Source organism: Muscardinus avellanarius (assembly GCF_963383645.1).
Source record: "Muscardinus avellanarius genome assembly, chromosome: 2".
NCBI lineage: Eukaryota > Metazoa > Chordata > Mammalia > Rodentia > Gliridae > Muscardinus > Muscardinus avellanarius.
Genome location: NC_137787.1, coordinates 159353556 through 159363333, shown reverse-complemented (window position 1 = coordinate 159363333; position 9778 = coordinate 159353556).

Below are 9778 nucleotides of genomic sequence, written 5' to 3'. Positions count from 1 at the left end.
AGGATTGTGGTTTGCGGATAGCCTCAGGTACTTAGTGAGGCCCTCGGCAACTCAGTGAGACCCAGTTTCAAAATAAAGAATAAAAAATAGGTCAGGGGGTGTATCTCGGAGGTCTAATGGCCCTGGGTTCCACCATCCCCAGACCAGCAAAAAAAAAAAAAAAAAAAAAGGAAAAAAAAAAGAAACTTTCCACTTTTCCATACTCTCACCAGCATTTGTTGTTGTTGTTTCTGTTCTGAATGGTTGCCATTCTAGTTGGAATTAGTTGAAATCTCAGGGTAGTTTTGATTTGCATCTCTCTGATTGCTAATGATGTTGAGCATTTTTTACATACACTTATTGGCCATTTGAAATTCTTTTGTGAAATGTCTATTATTTCCACTTAACCATTTTTTTAATTGGGTTATTTGTTTCCTTAGTGAATTTCTTGAGTTTTCTGTATATTCTAGATATTAGTTCTCTATTGGAGAAGTAGTTGGCAAAATTTTTCTCTTTCTCTTGACTCTCTTTTGAGGTTCTTAATAGTTTTCTTTGCTCCAAAGCTCTTTAATTCAATGCATTTATCTCCCTTTTAATTTATTTTGCCTCTGGGGTCTTGTTGAGAAAGTTTTTACCTGTACCTTTGTGTGAAATGTTGAACCTATGCCCTCTTCAAGAGCCTCAAGGTCACTGATCTGATGTCTAAATCTTTGATTCATCTTGAATTAACTCTTGTACAGGGTGACAAAGTGGGATTTATTTCCATTTTTCTGCATATGGTTAACCAGTTTTTCCAACACCATTTGTTTAACAGGCTATCTTTTTACCAGTGTATGATTTTGGCTCCTTTGTAAAAAATCAATCAGCTTTGAGTGCCAGTTTGTTTCTGTGTCTTCTATCCTACTTCATGGTCTATATGTCTGTTTTTGTGCCAATACCGTGCTATATTTATTACTCTGAATTTGTAGTATAGTTTGAAGTCAGGTATTATGATTCCTTCTGCATGAATTTTATTGCTGAGAACTACTTTGGCTATTCTGACTTTTTTGTTGTTCCAAATAAATTTAAGTACTGATTTTTCTATGTCTGTAAGAAATGACTTTGGTAATTTAGTGGGCATTTTATTGAAATAAAAACATAAAAATAAACAAAGTAAAATACTTAGGAATAAATCTAACCAAGGAGGTAAAAGACCTCTACAAGGATATTTGTAAAACATGGGAAAAAATTTGAAGAACACCCTCTTCAATTCTTCCAGGATCTTAGATAGGCAGAATAAATATCATCAAATTGTCCATTCTTTCTATAAAACTTTTAAATGATTCATATTTAAATGTATTTTATATATCATCTTAATATTTGTATATTATTTTCAAACTGATAGGGTGTCCTAGACTCTATAATGCTCTCCAGCCAATGCATTTGCCTCCACCAATTCATAGATACTAATAGAAGACTCAGAAACCCTAACTCAGAGATAAAGACAGTTTCCTTTTCACAGCAGAAACAGCAGGGTTTCGACATTTGCAGGTTTCACAAGCTACAGTAAAGAAAGTGATATGAATAGAGAGAGATAAAATCCAAACAAGGATAAGATTGTGTAAAAGAGCATGAATCTATAATTTAGAACTCCAGGTGTTTGTTTTTATACTGGGGAGAGAATCCTGAGTATACCCCTGACCATTTTTTTATTTTTGTTTTGAAACAGTATCTTACTAGGATGCTCCAACCTGCTATACAGTTAATATACAGTTAATGTAAAATAGACCTAAAGGAAAGTTCATAAGCATGATTGCCAATTGTAAGTGGGGAAAATAGAAATATGATTGTTGTAGATTATGCAGTGCACATAGAAAGAGGATAGAAATAACCTTATATCCAAGCAAAAGAAAATAAATTCAAAACTTCTTGAGAGGAACCAACACCAAATTAGACCACAAGATTTTCATAAATTTATTTTAATTATGAGTTTACAATCATATTATTTTATAATCACTTTAGCATAACTTGTACTCATATTATATCTGTACCTCTAATGATTTTCATTTGAATTTTATAAAAACAAAAATCTTAAAAATCACCCTACTTATCTAATATTTTGATGTGTGTCACAGTAATTTTTCTTATTTGCCAATTATCCCAATATCCTTTAGTATAAAAACTGTTTTTAAAAAACTTATATTCAAGAAACCCCATGTATCATATTACAGTCAGTCTTCATGTCTTCTTATTTTTTTAATCTTAAAAAATGTGAAGTCTCTCATTGTATTTTCTAACCTGGATATTTTTGAAAAGTACAGGCCCTTTTGTTGTAAAATGTTCCACAATTTGGGTCAGCCTTGCAGTTCTTTATAAATATATTAAAGCTGTGTCTTGTAAGCCTATGTGTTCTATTCAGTATATTATACTAAAGGAAACTTTGTTAGTTTGTCTCATCATTGAATAATTAATCATAAAACTTTTATTTTTTTCAGCATCCATTGAAGGCTGTTGCTCGCATTTTTCCCAAAAGATAATCTTTAAACCATGATTATTTTTATATTTTCAAAATATAATAAGTTGTAAAATATTTTTTAATTATTTAACCTAACTGGACCTTTAAAAGCCATATTTTTTGTTATAGCTTTACATTTTCTTTAACACTTGTTATTATCTTCTTGGCGATATATTGACCAATTAAAATTATTTTAAAATTACAGTTATTTTATGTATGATTATTTATAGTTTGCATTACTTTCTGCCAAATGTAAATAATTTAACCTATTAATCATGAATTTTAGTGAAGAGAATTAACCATCTAATTTCAAACAAAGTATATAGTCAACCAATACATATATATGTTTGTACTGGGCATTAAATCCAGAGACATTCTACTTCTGAGCTATATCCCTAGCCTCTTTAATTTTTATTTTTTGAAACAAGGTTTCCCTAAATTGGCTTGGCTATCCTCAAACTTTCAGTCTTCCTTCTCAACCTCCATTAACATAGGATTGCAGGTTTGCACTTCTGCACCCAGCTACATTTCAATAAATAAGTAAAAAAATAATAAAAAATTTACAGTTTAAGACTTTTATGATTGGCCTATCAAATGAAATTGGCTCAAAAAGCCATAGATTGATGAAACAAATTAATCAATTAATTAGTTAATCCAATTATATGACATCCCACATTTCTGGGCATGAGTAATCATCTAATGCTGATAAAACAACTTGCTTGTGAATTAATAAAATGATAAGAAAGAAAAATAAAAAATGTACTTTGCCAACTTTTTTCAGCTAAAATCACTATTTTTGTTACTTCAGTGAGTCATAATATACTTTGTGCAAAGATTATTATTTTAATGTCAAACTGCTGCATTCTCTTTGAAATTATGTAAAGATCTACTGTAGTATTTTCAGTAAGTATCCATGGTAATTTCATTAATATTTAGAATATTAAATATTTTAGAGCTGTACAATTGTCGCATTAGCACTCAACTATTTATTTGAGAAGTGAAAGATAATAAGCAATCATATGTATCCAACCATATATAAAACATTTTAATTATAATTACAATTCTGTCCTTTCATGTTTATAGAAAGTTACTTGCACAGAACTCTGATTTAGAGGATGATTTAACTGTAATCAATAATGTGGCATTAGAAATAACTTGTGATAGAACATTTTGTAAATTAGATGGTTCTGAAGCAACATATATGATTAAACTTTTATAAATGAATACTTCAAGAATTTTATAAACCATTTGTTCATAAATAAATAATACACTGTTATTCTCATTTCTTATAAGTGATTCATTATTTTATATAAATGTGATTTCTCAAATGCATGTGTTGATTCAGATTTTCTTAAGTTAAAATGTGAGTAGAATCTAAACTGTATTTTTTTAAATTAAGCTGCTCTCTAATTTGAAGTCAATTTTATTTTCCTCACAATAAAAGCTTATGATATTTTGTAGTGAAACCTCAAAAGAAAAATGAACTAAGACTTTGCACTTTGCATCCATGACTCAGAGTCCATTCTAGAAAATACACAGGTATTGTCTAGTTATTTTCAAAGCTTTTTAAAGTCATTTTAATAGCCTAGATTATAAATTTCCCTTTGTCCATTTCAAGAATACTGTTTTTCACTTTCACTATCAGTCTCTATTTCTCAAATAGCTAGAATGTGTCTATGAAGTTACTATTTTTGTTAAGAAAAAATTCACTCTTAAATATAAGATGATCACTCTATATTAAATAAAACCAAATATTACGATTGAAGAAATCATCTACAACACTGAATATATATATATATATATATATATATATATTCATATATATAATTGTTGTCATTAAAAAATAAAAAGTCGCTGCCTTCCATCTTGTCTCATTCTTGTAAGTGCTAGGAATACAGCTATGCATTAAAGGCAATTCACAATTTTAGTGTAATGCTATTTATTATGTGACCAGATTTTATAAAAAAGCAAATCTGAAAACATTTCATGATTATAAAATTATAAAATATATCTCTGTAGATTTCTGTTGTTCTGATGGTGGTAATACTGGAGATAGAGCCCAGGGATCATCTACCCCTTTGCTACAGCCCCAGCACTATTTTATTTTCTATTTGGAAACAGGTTCTCACTAAGTTGCTGAGAGACTCACTAAATTGCTGAGACTGGGTGCAAACCTGCAATCCTCCTGTCTCAACCTATCAATTTGAGAATGGAATTATAGGTGTGTGCTGCCACACTGGGCTATATATTTGTACATTCTTTATAAGTATCACAAGTAATAAAATTCAGTCCTGCATTACTGTATAAACTATAATCAACTACATAATTTAATTAATTTGTTCTATCATTCCATTTTGATGAATAATAACCCAATATTTTTAAAAGTTTCTCATTTATTTCAACTTATGTTTATATATGAATATACTATTAAGCATGGTTCTCTAATATTTCTTTATACTTTCAAGTACAAAAATACTGTTTATTGAGACATACACTTGCTACAAAGAGGGAAAATAAATACATTATTAAACTTGAGCTGAAATTATGAAAAAAGCTCAAATGAATATGTACTTTGTATTCATTTCCACTTATTGTCAAATTAAATGTGACTACTAATATTACAGCCTCTGATTCTGGGGACATAGTTCAGTGGTCAAGGACTTGCCTGGCATATGACTGGTTTTGGGTTCAAACCTCAACAAACACACACACACACACACACACACACACACACACACACACACAATATGGCCTTTGATTTGAAATGTGTAAAATTTCCATCTCGCAATTTACTGTGAAATAGAAAGTTATGTAATGATTTCAAAGAAGGCACGCAGTATTTTTAGTATTAGTTTAACTACATGTAACTTCTAAATCATTTTCTGAAGACAAGTGACATGGTATACACCTATAATTCCAGTATTTATAGAGGCTGATACAGGAAGATCACAGGTTGAAGACCAACCTTAGCAATTTAGTGAGACTTTCAGCAACCTAGAGATATCTTGTTTCAAAACAAAAAAATAAAATAGGACTGGGGTAATCTCAGAGATAGAACACTTTCAGGTTCAATCCCATTATATCTATATTATATATTATATATTTGGTATATATTATATAATGGATATTTATAGGTAATATATTTTATTATATATTATATATATTCAGTATCATGAACATACTTATGTTCTAAAATCCTTCACATTTACTGGTCTTGTAGATGGCTGTTCCTCTGTCAACATGATGATGTACTTGATATATATGATTTAGGAACCATGTGGAAAGAAAGTAGATGAGAGAACTTTGAATTGAAATTTTGAAGAAATAAATTCCAGACCTGTCTCTGGTCCTAAATTTAGTTGCTATTTGAACATGTTATGTAACTTCTGCCTCAAGTTCTTCATCTGTGAACTATGAGGTAGAATTGAAGTTAGAAAAATGATAGCAGAAAATATGGCTTCAAAATTTTTACTTCCCTTAGCTCACCTTCACCTGAAGGGGAGACTAAAGCTCATTAAATGTCTTTTGATGTCTACCCTTGAAATAAGGCAGAGATCAAAGTAAGACCTTCCTGAACAGTATTTATCAAAGCAGAACTCGGACTTCTCTTAAGGAATTGTTCTCTATAAGCTATGCTTTCAGCCAGAAAAGGACAGTCCCATTTGTCTTTTTCTATAACTTCTTCATGGTCACTAGTTTGTAACACTTCACCCTCTGGAGAAATAACTGCCTGCTGCCTGTCAGTCTCATTAATACTCTCTTCCATGATATCCTGCTGATGCCCAGCAAGGGTGCTTTCTTCAAATGGAGCCTGGCAATAATGATAGAGATAACTATCATTAGACTAGGGCTAGGTTTTTTAACTGTCACTCATAGCAAAGTGGAACAAGTTTATAGTTCAGGTGCTAATAACAAACCAAGCGCTTGCTTTGAGCAAGAGTGTAAAACGAGATGAGTGATATGCTTGTCCCTTCTTTACAAAATTAATTCAGATACAAATTTTTCAAGTGCAATCATTAAGTCCTTACTGTAGAATTTATTTTAAATAACTTGTATATTTTAAGTTTTATCGCTCTCCTTAAATTTAAAAGTGATGGATTTTTCTTATAAATGTTGTTGACCAAATTAATTTTAAAGTTTCCTATGTGTATGTAGTAATAATTCACAATAAATTTAAGTTTGTTGTGTGTATACAGCAATAATTTACAACAAATAAAAGGGAAATTAGAAATAAAAATTCAGGTAAATTCATTAGTTTCTAACTTCCTCATGAATCACCTATAGAGATAATCTTCTTTTATACTTTTAGAAGATATATGATGAATAGCATTAAATGGATGTAAAGTGTAGATTAACTAAATACCACAAGGCAAAAGTAGAAGTTTTTCTTGTACATTCAAAGAGTTATGTTTTTATTGAAAATCCTTATTTAGAAAATGGGTGCTTAAATTATTCAGGAGAGGACTTCAACTTGATTTTTTATTTGCATTTAGTCAATATGTACAAAAATTTTTAAGAAGTAAAAGCTAAATGAAATGTACATTTGCTTAATGAGTTTAGAAAATAATACCTTCTTTTCATTTTTTACACAAAAATGGCCGCACTATAGCTTTTTCATTAATATTTTTATTGATTTAAGTTTCTGACAAAGATATTTACTTTGACAAAAGTGTTATTATTCAGGGCCATTCCTTAAGATACAAACACATTAAGGAGAACAACAATTTAGGTCAAACTGCTGAAAAAAATTAATTTAAATGATTTACAATTAATATACATATGTGAGAAATTTGCTCTTGTGCCCTCATCAAGTAAATAAAGTCTGATATATTAATACAATAAGAAAATGTTTTATTTCTCTACTATGGAGTTCAATAGCCATCAAAATAATGTTTGCTAGCTGTTTCTGCTTTATAAACCCATGTATAACTTGTATTTGCCAGATGACCTATTATTTAGCTGATTCATGGATATGTTCTATAATTCAAAGGTCAGAGCTATCCATTAAACTTATTAACGTAAAGTAAAATGCTTTTAATCAAGACTGTTTCTTTTGGAATTTCATTACTTTGTGTAGTGAACGCTAAAGAAAAATAAAGCTTTTCATATTTTAAAACCAGAATGGCCATCTGTAAAGCTGAGTGATCATTATCGCAAGTGTGAAGAAGAGATTAATTTCTTTTTAAGACTTTTAATTTTAAGTTATTTATTTTATTGGTGCACTGTAGTTATATATCTTAATGGAGCCAAAGATGATGGAGGCATACATGCACATATCACTCATCTAGCCCTTCTAGTTTCTATGAGAAAAATTGAAATTGTTTTACCAGATTAGCAAAAATTGTTGAGTTCTTCTTTTTACTGTTCTAGAAGAAAAATCCAAAATCATGTCTTTTTATACTGAAAAAATGTATGTTTAGAATTATCCAGCAGGATGATCCCAAGATTGCTGACAAATTCAAAGCATTAATAAGGACACAGTGCTGAAGCTTGTTTCTCCTGGGCATGTTCTTCCCAGTGTATTTGTGTAGCTCCTCAGCTGCAGGGTCTTTGCTGGGACTTTGCCTCCTGGAAGACGGGGTGAGGGTGATTTTTAGATTTTTTTTTTTTTTTTTAGTTGTGGACACCTCTTTGAAATGTCTTCTTGACATTCAAATTCATTATTTTAGGTTTTGGAAATGGCAAAAAGCACTCTTCTTCTCTGCCTCTTCTCTTCCTTCTCCCTCCTCCTCCTCTTCCTCCTCCTTCTTCTTCTTCTTCCTCCTTCTTTCTTCTTCTCTTTCTTCTTTCTTATACGATTGAAACTGGAGACATATCAGTATGACTTGGAAACTTGTGCAGTACTACTAGGCAGGAGCCATGCCACAGGATCACACTTTTCTCCTGAGACTGACTTGCACATCCCCAACACAAACAGAGAGGACTCCACACATGGAGGGACATTTACAAACAAAATTTCCCAGGTAGCACTGATGATAATGGTCTTGAAACAGAGGGGACAGCGGCAGGGGCTTTGATTCTCCTCTGATTCAGCCCCCTCAGTCACTACACCAACTTTGAACCACAGACTAGGTCCTGCTCTAGTGGCTCAGCTCTGGCCAGATCATCCTATGATAGGTGAAGGAATTTTCGTGCCATATGACCCAGATCTGTATTGTGTTCTGTAAATATTTAGTATCCAACAGATCTATAATCTTTTGCGGCACCATCTTGGTGAGAAGGTCCCATATCACCTTGATTAGCTTTCTCTTTGTCTGATAACATTATTTTTTTATTAGAGGGAATATATAATCTTTTCTTTAGAAAACATTGACAAGAATTTCAAGATTTTTATGGAAAAATGCGATATTATTTAAATTCTTTTCCTTACCTAATAAAAATGCAATATTACTAAAAGTTCAAAGAAACCTTATTGGCAGAGACCTGTATAAGAAATGATCTATTAACAGAAGAAAAACATATAAATTTATTTAAGAGAGGTGTTTTTATGAGCCTGTATAAATAAAGAAAAATAGGAAATGCTGTATTGTATACTCTTACACATAAGTTTCATAAAAGAAGAAAGAAGTATGGGGAATTAGGAGTGAAAAATGCCGGTATAACCTAATTATAATAAACTGGGAAAATATTAACAAAGCCTGCTTATTCGTTTCTATGTGTTCAGATGCTTCATTATTTAATTTCTATATCTATTTTATAAAGATCTTCCTGGAAGACGGAAAGAAGTCAGTGACTTTTCTAGGTTTTATGGTCTGTTTCAGGGAAGAAGGGTAAGGAAAAGTTCAGGTGACCTTCCTGCTTCTTTTATTCTCAATTTAAGTCTTCAGCTTCTCCATTCATTTTACTAGAGTCAACATTCGTTTCTCCTTTGATTCTTTGTAAGTCCCTTATACCAACCATTCCTAGTCTTTGGGGACATCTGAAAAAGACAAAACAGCACAGAACCTGAATTGACACGTATGAATCCTGATCTTCTTTACATTAGGACTGCTGAAAACCAACATTTGTGCTTTTTGTAAGCAGAGGCAGAGGAACTAACCCACAAGTGGACCAGATGTGCTACCTTTATAGACTCACACATGTTTTACTTTGTGACCCCATGGAGTCTTTAGACAAAGAAAACGGTGCTCTTTCCCTCTACTAAAGGCAGCAGGGCACTGTGACGTAAGATTGGATGAATAAAGTGTACAATGAATTTACCTGGTGTCTTCATGCAATGGTCAAACTGCACAAATATCTATGTAAGAAAAGAAGAAAAATAAACATGCACACACAAGATATCTGGGGATAAAGATTGGCCACAGT